Source organism: Pinus tabuliformis, chromosome 7, assembly GCF_031772625.1.
Source record: "Pinus tabuliformis cultivar Carrire ecotype Pingquan chromosome 7, CPIR1, whole genome shotgun sequence".
Lineage (NCBI taxonomy): Eukaryota > Viridiplantae > Streptophyta > Pinopsida > Pinales > Pinaceae > Pinus > Pinus tabuliformis.
In genome coordinates, this window is record NC_142293.1 from 1,641,468,460 (window position 1) to 1,641,481,482 (window position 13,023).

Consider the following 13,023-nt stretch of genomic DNA (forward strand, 5'->3'; position numbering starts at 1 on the left):
ATGCTATTCTATAAAGACCTTTACTTCTGAGTAAATCCACCATGTAGGATAGCCATTGGATGTAGTTAGTGCTGTCAAGAATAACTAGGCATGAACTTTCCATTTTAAAAGAAATTGAAGCTGTATAAGTGTTCCAATGGAAAGATTTCGAAAAATTAGGCTAATTAAAAAAAATAGCTCTGAAAACAGCTTCCGGATGAAGGAGTTATGGCTTTTTGAAGAAAAGTTGTTGAAGATGCCAATGGATCACATGAATGTTTGGAAGTTGATGATAATGTTATATTTAAAAAAAATCCCTCCATTTCCAAACTTAATCTAATTAGCTCACCTTAAAAATGATTATTTTATGTGACCCACTTCTATAAATAAGTGAAAGCCACTTTTACAATGGTACTTTATGAACTATCTACTAAATTGTAACTTAAATAAAAGATAAAATGACTTTAGAATTATAAGTGACTCACTTTTTATAATGGGTGAGAATACTTTTACATAAAATGACTTTAAAATATAAGTTACATGTGTTTTTTGAAAAAATAACCCAACAAAATGAAAGACTTGAACCCATGACCTCTATTCTTATAAAGTAACCTTAGACCAAGTGAACTAGTTTAAAAGGCTAGAAATTATTGGAAAGGAGGAAAGGGTTTTTTTTTCTTTTCTCACTGAAGCTTTGGGGTGCATGCTTACTTGAAAAACTCATTTTCGCCTACAAAAAAAAAAAAAACAACACAAACCAAAAAAACAAGCAAAAGTATCCAAGCTTTGCGACTTAAGGTTAGGTTTGGCCTGAAACTAGATATTTTCCTCAATGTTTCTGATTTTCCGAGATAACACTAAGGCGCAACAGAAAAGAGCATACACATGAGAAGAATCCTTTATTTATATTTTTGGTTTGCCTATATTGCACAGAGTTGCAAGGAAAAGATCATACACACAAATGAAAGGTATAGATTCGGTAATAAAAAAATTATATAGGACTATAAACCGAAATAAATAGAGAGATAAATAACTGTCACTGCAAATAAAGACTCTATACCTTTAGATCTTAAAAATGATGTAGCTAGGGCTATAAGAAACCTTGTTGCGTGAAACGAAAGGGGTTCCTCATTGGAACAGACGTTCCTAACACAATAGAGCAGTCCTCTCGGCCTAAAAGTGGTCAGAAAAAATAGATCTAGGAAACGACAGTCGGATGTAATTGTACCGACTTTCGATTTGGATCACCAACGGATGCGGCCCTCGAATAACTCTGATACCATGTAGGAATTTATAGGGTAAGTTCCTTAGATAGAACACCAAAGGATCCCGCTCACAAATAGATCACATATTAGTACACCAGTATTCTTGACGTGGTTAAAACCCTCAAAGAGGGAAACAGTCCACGACTTGAGCCAACACGACCACTTCACGTAATTTATTAATGTAAAAGAAAGAAAATTTACATAAACTTCTCTCCCGAACAGTCACCTAACAAATGACCCTCCATGCTCATTAAATAGAGATCATGGACCAATCGGGTGTTAAGCCACATATCAAGTATTGGTAATACCGAGGAGAGAATGAACTGTCAGATCACTTCATGTCTAAAATATATCGTGATCGTCAGATTGTAAGTTACAAAAGGTACACACTAAATAAACATAATTTATCTAACCATACACTAGACCAAGTTATACTTAATTATTTAGGACTATGTGTTGGAGTATCATAACATTAATTAATTTTTATATAATATGATACATATTTTTACATTTGACAATTTTAAAAATATTTATTATTTAAAAAAATTCTATGATAATTTTTATTATTGATTATTAAACATGATTAAAACATAATTTAGTTTTAAAAAAATTAAGTGTAACAATTTTCTAGGTCATTGAAATGTCTATGTTGCAGAGAAGTGTCTCTATAACATTTTTTCTTCATTATACATCTTAGTAATGATGATCATGTTAAACATAAAAAGAATTCCATTCTCAATAGGTTTTATTGTGTTTTGCAACTAAAACCACTATAATATATTTTGGTTTTGTAAAGAAATCAAATTCATATTTCAAATTAAGAATAGAAATTTATTTAAACATTTAGTACTATCTTATTGTTTTCATAATAACAATGTAAACTTTGAAACAGGAACTATAAACTCAAAACAAGAACTTTTCCCAAAAAACTCCAAAAAGACATGAAAAAGAGTGCTAAAAACGAAAAGTGTGTATACTAGAATGATGGTTTTTTTTAGGGTCAATTTTGAACATGTTTTAAAAATGGCAGTGAGAACAAATTTTTTGTGCAAAAATTGTGCAAAAAATAACCTGAAAATGAAAAGTGCTAATAATGGAACGATGGATTTTTTTTAGGGTCAATTTCCAACATTTTAAAAAAATGCCAATAAAACCGAATTTTTATGTGCAAAAAACACCCTCAAAACGAAAAGTGTTGATGCTGGAATAACACTACTTTTTTTTTTGGTAAATTTTCAACATTTTGAAATAATGGTGTAAAAGATTTTGTTATGACTCTAAAAAACATTAAAATTTCAAAAAAAATAATGAAAACATAAAATTAAAAATAAAAACAATGAAAAAAACACAAAAAAAAAACCAAAACGTAAATAAAAATATATATTAAAAATAAAATTAAAAAAAGAAATCAATCATAAAAATGTAAAAAAAAAAAAAAAAAAAAAAACCAAAATTAACCTATAAAATATAAGAATTAAAAAATTTAAAAAAATTTAAAGAAATAAATAACAAGAAAAACATATTTTCAAAAAAATAACATTTTTTTTAATGTGGTAAACCATAAAAAAATTTGGAAAAAAAAAATAAAAATACTATAAAATTAAGTGAAAATAGGAAATTTTTAAAAAGCATTAAGAAAAACTAAAAAAATTAAATTAAATTAAAAACAAACTAGATTAAAAAAAATAGAAAAATAACAAAAGAAAAATTAAAAAACTACAAAAATTAAGATTAAAAACATTTTCAAAAAACCCTAAAAAACAAAAATATGCTGAAATTAAAAATAAAATAAAAACCCGAAAAACAATTAAAATTAAAAAATAAAATAAAAAAACATTAAAAAAAAAACCAAATTTTTTGGTTTTAAAAAAGAAAAAAGAAAAAAGAAAAAAAAACATTTCAAATTTTATATTAAAAAATTTAAAATTTAAAATTTAAAATTTGGATTTGACAATGATTTAAAATTTGGATTAAAAAACAAAAAAACGCATTAAAATTCAAAAAAGCTAAATATATTTTTTATATTTTTTAAAATAATATTTAAAATATATATGTTTTACAAATATATATAAAATAAAAAAAAAAAAAACATTTAATATATATATATATATATATAAAACAAAATTTATTTTTTATTTAAAAAAAACAATTTTTCGGCCACCGCCCCCACGAGCGGCCGTGCGGTGGCTATTTGATTCCGAGAATCGAATAGTCACTTCCCGGCCATCCCCACGGGCGGTTGGACGATGGCTATCCGATTTTCGGAATCGGATAACCACCACTCAGCCCCCTGTGGGGGTGGCTGGGTGGTGGTTATCTGATTCTCAGAATCAGATAGCCACCACTCGGCCGCCCGTGGGAGCGGTGGTCGATAAAATTGTTTTTTCTAAATAAAAAATAACTTTTGTTAAATATTTTTATTGTATTTAAAAAAAAACAAAAATTATATTTTATTAAAAAAAACAATTTTATCGGCCACCGCCCCCATGAGCGGTCAGGCAGTGGCTATTTGATTCCGAGAATCGAATAGCCACTTCCCGGCCACCCCTACGGATGGTTTGGCGGTGGCTATCTGATTCTCGGAATCGGATAGCCACCACTTACCCGCCTGTGGGGGTGGCCGGGTGGTGGTTATCTGATTCGGGTGGCCGAGCAGTGGCTATCCGATTCTGAGAATCAGATAACCACCACCCGACCACCCGCCCGTGGGGGTGGCCAGGAAGTGGCTATTCGATTCTCAAAATCAAATAGCCACCGCCTAGCTGCTCATGGGGGCGATGGCCGATAAAATTGTTTTTTTAATTAAAAATAAATTTTGTTAAATATGTTTATTGTATTTAAAAAAAAACAAAATTTATTTTTTATTTAAAAAAAACAATTTTATCGGCCATCGCCCCCACGAGCGGTGACTATTTGATTCTGAGAATCGAATAGCCACTTCCCAACCACCCACACGGGTGATTGAGTGGTGGCTTAGCCGCCTGTGGGGGTGGCCGGGTGGTGGTTATCTGATTCTCAGAATCGGATAGCCATCGTTCCGCCCGTGGGGGCGGCTGAGCGATGGCTATCCGATTCTGAGAATCGAATATCCACTTCAAGGGCGGTCAGGGGGTGGTTATCCGATTCCGAGAATCGGATAGCCACCGCCTGACCACTGGTGGGGGTGGTTATCCGATTCTTGGAATCGAATAGCCATCGCCCGACCGCCCATGGGGGTGGCTATCCGATTCTCGGAATCGAATAGCCATTGCCCGACCGCCCATGGGGGTGGCTATCCAATTCTCGGAATCGAATAGCCATCGCTCGGTTGCCCATGGGGGTGGCTATCCGATCCTCGGAATCGAATAGCCACTGCCCAGCCACCTGTGGGGGTGGCTATCTGATTCTTAGAATCAGACGGCCACCGCTCGGCCGCCCGTGGGGGTGGCGAATCGGATAGCCACCCCCACGGGCAGTCGAGTAGTAGTTATCCGATTCCGAGAATCGGATATCCACCGTCTGACCGCCCATGGGGGTGGCTATCCGATTCTCGGAATCGAAGATCAGATAGCCACCGTCCGACCGCCCATAGGGGTGTGGCCCTGGGTGGCGAAGCTGCGTGCAGATATATTTTTTAAAGTTTTAATCATAAATATATGTTTTTTAAAGTTTTAAATGTTTTTTTTTAATGTTTTTAATCTTTATTTTAATAGTTTTTTAGATTTTTATTGGTTTTTTTTTTTAATCTAGTTTGTTTTTTATTTTTTATTTTATCTTTTTGTAGTTTTTTGTTAATGCTTTTTAAAATTTTTCTATTTTTAGTTACTTAATTTTATAGTTTTTTATTTTTATTTTTTGTTTTTTTTTTCCAACATTTTTTATGGTTTACACACACACACAATTTAGAAAATAATTATTTACATTTCATACATTAGAAAATTTAAAGTCAAAAAATAGGTCTTTTAAAAAAGGGCCTGATGCGGAATCACCACTTTTTTAAATCAGCATGCATATTACTAACACTCTAAAACGTAATGTACCTGAAAAAAATTTAAAGTGCCGAAAACTATGCTCTAAAAAAAATATGTGTATTCTGCATCCCCCTTTTCAAAATCGAGTCACTATTTTGCTATCTCTACGAAACAGGTAACAATATCAGTTCCCGTTTCAAAGTTTACATTGTTTAATGATTAATTGTTTTCACGATGATTGAGGTTGGGATGGTAGAAGCACTAAACTTGAATGACTCCTATAAACTCATATACGATATGTAAATGTTGAACTCACTTGAAAAATAAAACTAACAAAAGAAATAACTACAAGAATTAGCCTTTTAGAATATTGTATTTCTTGTTTTATTGACATGGAAACATTGCATTCGAAAATACAAATATTTAAATTACCAAAAACCTAAATTAAAACCATGAGACAAAATCCATTTTGAATTACAACTAGTACAAGAAATTTAATACAATAAGAAAAATGACCTTATTACTTCATCATTAATATTAATGATTATCAAAACTAAAAGCGTATCTCCAAGTTTTATTAAAATCTAAGCAAAAAAAAAACATCTTTGGGATCTTGTATAACAACCTTTTGCGATACAGATACTCATACAACATAGATACAAAGATAAATTTGTGGATTAGATATTATTCCCTTGGGTTTATACTCCCTAGGGTTTTTAGTATTAATCCCTTGGGTTTATAATATCAATCCATTAGGTTTATTAATATTAAACCCATTGATATTATATACCCAAGGGATTAATACTATAAACCCTAGGTATATTATTATAAATCCCATGGGTTTACACTCATGGTTGACGATAGTCAACCATGGTCTAATGTCACATTGTGGAAAATATTGTCTTAATATGAAAATCAACCATGGTCAACCATGGTCCAATGTAGCATTGTGACAAAGATTGCCTCAACATGAAAATCAACCATGGTCAACCAAGTTTATTTTAGGGTTTATATACATTTACTTTATAATATTAATCTCTTGGGTTTAGTATTATTCCCTTCGGTTGATTTTCATATCAATCCTTTTGGTTTATTAATCTAAGGGCTCATATTACTAAGTTATAATATTATTCATAATGTTTATAATATTAATCCTAGGTTTTAATATAAATCCCTTAGGCTTATACTTCTGGTTGACCATGGTCAATCATGCTTATTTTAGGGTTTATAGTATTTATCTTAGGGTTATATTAGTATTAATCCCTTGAGTTTATTATTCCCTTCGGTTTATTAATATAAGGGTTAATATTCCTAGGGTATAATATTATTTACAGGGTTTATAATATTAACCCACGAGTTCAATATAAATCTCTTGGGTTTATAATCATGGTCAACCATGGTGCAACATCATATTATGACATAGATTTTCCCAATATGAAAACCAGTCATGATCTAACATCACATTGTGACAAATATTGTCTCGATATGAAAAATCAATCATGGTAGACCATGGTCCATTGTTGCACTGCGACAAAGATAGTCTCGCTATGAAAATGAACCATGGTCAAGTATTATTAACCATTGTCAACCATGGTGAGTCATGCTCAATCATGGTCTAATGTGACATTGTGACAAATATTGTCTCAATATGAAAATCAACCTGGTCAACCATGGTCTAACGTCGCATTGTGACAAAGATTGTCTCAACATGAAAACCAACCATGGTAAACCATGGACAACCATGTTTATTTTAGAGTTTATAATATTTATCTTAGGGTTTATATACCTTGGGCTTATAATATTAATACCTCGGGTTTAATATTATACCCTTGGGGTTAATATTAATCCCTTGGGGTTTTATTATTAACCCCTTGGGTTTATTATAATCCCTTGGGTTTATAATATCAATCCCTTGGGTTTATTAATCGAATAGTTCATATTCCTAGGGTATAATATTATTCATAGGGTTTATAATATTAATCCTTGGGTTGAATATAAATTCTTTGGATTTATAATCATGGGAAACCATGCTCAATAACCATGGTCGCATTATGTCATAGATTGTCTCATGGTCCAATGTCACATTGTGATAACAATGGTCGACCATGGTCCAACGTTGAATTGTTACAAAGATTGTGTCAGTATGAAAATCAACCATGGTAAACGAGGGCTGACCATGTTTATTTTAGGGTTTATATAACTTGGGTTGATAATATTAATCCCTTCAATTTAATATTATTCCCTTGGGTTTATAATCTCTTGGGTTTTTAGTATTAATCTCTTAGGTTTATTATTCCCTTCAGTTTATAATATTGATCCCTTGGGTTTATCAATCTAAGGGTTCATATTCCTAGGGTATAATATTATTGAGGGGGTTTGTAATATTAATCATTTGGTTTAATATAAATCCCTTGGGTTTATAATCATGGTCAACCAGGGTCCAACATCGCATTATGACAAAGATTGTCTTGATATGAAAATATACCATGGACAACCATTGTCAACCATCGTCAAGCATGGTCGACCATGGTCCAACGTCATATTGTGACAAATATTATTTCAATATGATAACCAATCTTGGTCAACCATGGTCAACCAAGTTCCAACGTTGCATTGTGAGAAAGATTGTCTCACAATGTATATTAATACTTTGGGTTAAATATTATTCCCTTGGGTTTATACTCCCTAGGTTTTTAGTATTAATCCCTTGGGTTTGTTATTCCTTTGGGTTTTTAATATCAATCCATTGGGTTTATTCGTATTAAACCCATTGATATTATATACCCAAGGGAATAATAAACCTAAGAGACTAATATTATAATCCCTAGGGAATATAAACCCAAAGGAATAATATTAAACCCAACAGATTAATACTATAAACCATAGGTATATAAACCCTAGGTATATTAATATAAATCCCTTGGGTTTACAATCATGGTCGACCATGGTCAACCATGGTCCAATGTCACATTGTGACAATGATTGTCTCAATATGAAAATAAACCATGAAATACCATGGTCCAACGTAGCATTGTCATAAAGATTGCCTCAACATGAATATCAACTATGGTAAACCATGGTCAATCATGTTTATTTTAGGGCTTATAATATTTATCTCAAGGTTTATATACATTGGCTTTATAAAGTTAATCCCTTGGATTTAATATTATTACCTTGGTTTTGTAATCCCTTGAGGTTTTAGTATTAACCCCTTGGGGTTTTAGTATGGTCCAACGTCACATTGTGATAGAAAACTTCCATATGAAAATCAACCTTGGTCAACCAAGGTCCAACATCGCATTGTGAGAAAGATTGTCTCGCAATGGGTATTAATCCCTTGGGTTCAATATTATTCCCTAGGGTTGATTTTCATATCAATTCCTTCCATTTATTAATCCAAGGGCTCATATTCCTAAGTTATAATATTATTCATAATCCTTATAATATTAATCCTAGGGATTAATATAAATCCCTTGGGTTTATATTCATGTTTGACCATGGTCAACCATGTTTATTTTAGGGTTTATAGTATTTATCTTAGAGTTATAAGCCCTTAGATTATTAATGTAGGGGATTAATACTAAAAACCCAAGGGATTATAAAACCAAGGGAATAATATTAAACCCAGAAGATTAATATTTTAAACCCAAGGTATATAAACCCTAAGATAAATGTTATAAACCGTAAAATAATGATGGTTGACCATGGTTTATCATGGTTTATTTTCATATTGATACAATCTTTGTCACAATGCGGCGTTGGATCATGGGTTATCATGGTCCACCATGAGATTCGAAAAGGCTCTGATAATAATTATAAATTGCCATTATAATTGTTATAATTATTATGATATTTATAATATAATGATAATAATATTTTATAATGTAATTACTATTATATTTACATATTTATTATTATTATTATTGATATTAATATTAATATTAAAAATCAAATATTTAAATATATATATATATATAATATTACCAATATTAATATTAAAAAACAAATATTTAAATTAAATTAAACATGAAATATAAAATAACAAATATGCAATATTAAAAATAAAAAATATAAATATTCTCAATTGAAAAATAACATATGAAATGAAATATATTCAACTATGGTTGATTATGATAGTCATACCATAATCAACCATAGTCATATATATATATTTTGTAATTATATTATATTTTTTAATTATTATTCATTATTCTCTGGAGTATCTCTACAATATTTATTATACATTAGATTAGATCTCCATCCATGTTGTGATGATAAACCACATTTGAAAGTTCGAAAAGTTGACTCCTAAAACAATATTGTGATTAATACAGAAGAATAACTCACAATTATATTATATTTCAATGTAATATATATATATATATATATATATATATATATATATATATATATATATATATATATTAGTAATAATATAATATATTATTATATTGTTGTTATTATTATTATATAGTTAATATTATTATTTTTTGTTTATTTAAAGGAACGGATAACATTTCATTATAATGACTAGAAATGGGCTAGGTCCCTTACAAAATTCAGACTTGTTCCATCTGCATCTTCCCTCTCCTTACATTGAGTATGGACCTTCTTGCTACCCCTATTATTTGCATATATTCTATTGGGAAAACTATAGCTATATATTCTTTTAAAAAATCCTGCATATTCTATACAACGATATTCCATAAACGGAGATTAAAACAAACACGATCAACTACTGTCAGTCTCGGCATCATCACCGCATGCTCGCCCACATACTTGTTCAGTTCCTCTGTTTCAATCTCTTCTTCTTCCTGAACCCTCGCAACAGTAGCAGTAGCATCTTCGTTTTCTTCCAGAGCCCTCGTAGCAACCTCCTCGACATTATCAACATTAATGGCTGATGAATTTCCAACCTCGAACACTTCCTTTAAAACTCCAACCGTGGTTGTCTCCACCTTGATTTCAATATTATCAACCTTCTGCTGGACACTTAGAACATCCATGCGTAGGCCTTCCATGGTTTTCTGCATTAGTTCCCAGTCTTTACCCAGCCCAGATAATTGGGCATAAATGATCGCCATGTTTTCATTCAATTCTTTGACAATTTCCTTAACCACTTGCTTGCAATAGCCCTCCACCAGGCTCTCAACTCTTACATGCCCCGCGCCATGGCCAGACCCTGAGCTTCCAAGACCAAATCCTCCCCCACTGTCATTTCTCGTAGATGACATTTTTGCAGCAAGATGCTTCTGCATGATGAAGATCTTGTGGTTAACTGACCGGAGCCAGCTGAGGTATATAATGACCTGATCCATCTTGACATTCCTCTCGAGCCTGTCTTTCATAAATGAGAAACAATGCAAAGTCTTGTCAATTCCTATTCCTTTCATGTTTTCCATCGCCTGAAACCAGAATCGAGCAGTGATGGTTCCTTCATCCCCAAGGAAATCATTTATATTACAAATTCCAGCTAGAAAACGATGCTTCATCACCCACATGTCCACATACATGAATTGACGTCCGACTGCACCACAACTATGAATTAAATCACTACCTATTGACCTTATATCCAAGATACAACAAAGGTACCTGGGGGGACTATCCTTCTTAACTACCACCGCATTGAGACGCCTTGGAGAGTTGGCCTCCTTAATTGCTTCCTTAATGCTCTAACGACCCATACCCCCAGTATACAACGTCGTCCAAAAGCCTTCGATCAGGGGATGGGACATGATGTAATATGATGGTTTATGCAAATTCAACCGATTCCTAATATAACTCTCGTGTTAGCTTGATTGTCCTCCAGATGGTTGTTGGCGTGCAGCACGTGGAACAAGTGAACTTTCTCAAACATTTTAACATATATGTGATCCTTACCATGATTGAGGACGTTTATTTTTCTAGGTGAGTGGCATTTTCGAGAAGCTTAATACATTTTGGGATGATTAGCTTGGAATCACCCACTATATTCAAAGTTTTGAAACCTTTATCCAAGCATATTTTCATTCCTTGCCAAAGTGCAAGAGCCTCGACGTGATTGTTGGTTGTAACACCAAGTCCCCATGTGTATTTTACTTCTGTATTTTCTTCGAGGTTGATTATTACCCACCCTCTTGAGTCTCCCCGATATAGTTAATGTTATTAATATACCATATTTTTTTAATATTTGGTTCATATTATTAATATACTATAATTTTTTATATTTGGTTATTATTATTAATAATGTATGTATATAGATTTTGATAGTTATATTAATATATTTATAAATATTTATTAATCATTAAAATATTCTTAAGCTAAATAAATATTATATTATATTTTCTTTTTGGAATATAATATAATAACCATATATAGGTTATTATTTATAAAATTATTAATGATTAGAAAAATCATTTAGATTATATACTTAATAATTATTGATATGGTCGATATAAGCCTATCGATGTATATCAACCATATCATTAATTGTTATTTTACATGTACTTCATGCTATCCATGTATATCAACCACATCAGTAAATGTGATTGTGCTAATATTAATGATTATTAAAACTGAAAACATATCTCAACATTTTATTAAAATCTAAGAAAATAAAAATATCTTTGAAATCTTATATAACAACTTTTTGCGGTATGGATCCTCGTACAACATAGATAGAAAGATAAATTTATAATGGTTAATCCTCTCTTAATGATAATAATAATAAAACAATTCTGTTTAGTGGAGAAATAATGGAATCTTGTGCATTGACACTTTTAATGGGAGGCCTATTGTCTTGACGCAACCTGGAAAAAATGTGAACGCCCAATTCAGAAAAGTAAGACTTCAGTGGGTAAAGGATAGAAACCGCACAGGGCATTTCATTTCTTATAATCATATATCGAGCATCAGAAATTGCAGAGCACATTGATATCACAGAGAGATGGCTAACGATTATCTTATACTCCACCATAAAAATAGAGGGTTTATGGATGCCCTTGCCCTCAGTAGAGGGCAGAGTTTCATTGAATATCTTGACCATGTCACCCATCTACTCGTTATATTATATAGATTCTAGATCATCTTGGTTTCGTTCCTCCTCACTCGATTTCTCCACTTGGTTGAGAAACCCATGTAGCACCTTGGTATCTGTATCGAGCAGATTTTAAATCTGCGCTCACACAATGGGGGTCTTCTCCGAATAATCTTCAGAGTCCTGACAGGTCCAAATATTCTATCACATTCTTTGTTATCATTTCAACTAATAAAAATATCCTTTTGATTTATTATTGACTAAACCCTTGTTTTGTTCAGGAAGAGGCATAATCATCCCCCAAAGGGATAGTGAAACGTTCAGAAGCACCATTGGGATTTGGATCCTCGCCTGGATTTCGACAAAAGAGAAATAACTGTACTCAACAGAGATTGTAATAGTGGGAAAGCAATAATTCAAGCAGGGAGCCGATATTGTGTAGAAGTTTTCATTATGGCTTCCAAACTGGCCTACGAAAATGAATTATTTATCAGGAATGTGGTCACTAAACATTGGAAGGTAATTATTGTTAAATATAATTTGAGTTTTAGTAGTCACACGCTACTGGAATTTTACTAGCCACATCAGTATATTGGTCATTCTGCATATATGCTTGGTGACTATTTGCCTTTTTGCAAATGAATTTGGTGGAGTTGTTGGAACAATAAGCAGTTAATTGCCTCAGATGTGTTGATTTCCATGCATTATTTTTTCGTAGGGAAGTTAGTAGTATCTGATTTTCTGCATGTATTAATGTATGCTATCCTATATATGCACATATTATCTTGGAAAAAATAGTACCCAAGCCTTCATA

At 32.0% G+C, this 13,023-nt stretch overlaps 1 pseudogene; it reads left to right on the forward strand.

Annotated features, from left to right (window-relative positions):
- Nucleotides 1-12,662: 12,662 nt before the first annotated feature.
- Nucleotides 12,663-13,023, forward strand: part of LOC149254666 (triacylglycerol lipase OBL1-like) — a 53,735-nt pseudogene continuing 53,374 nt past the window's right edge.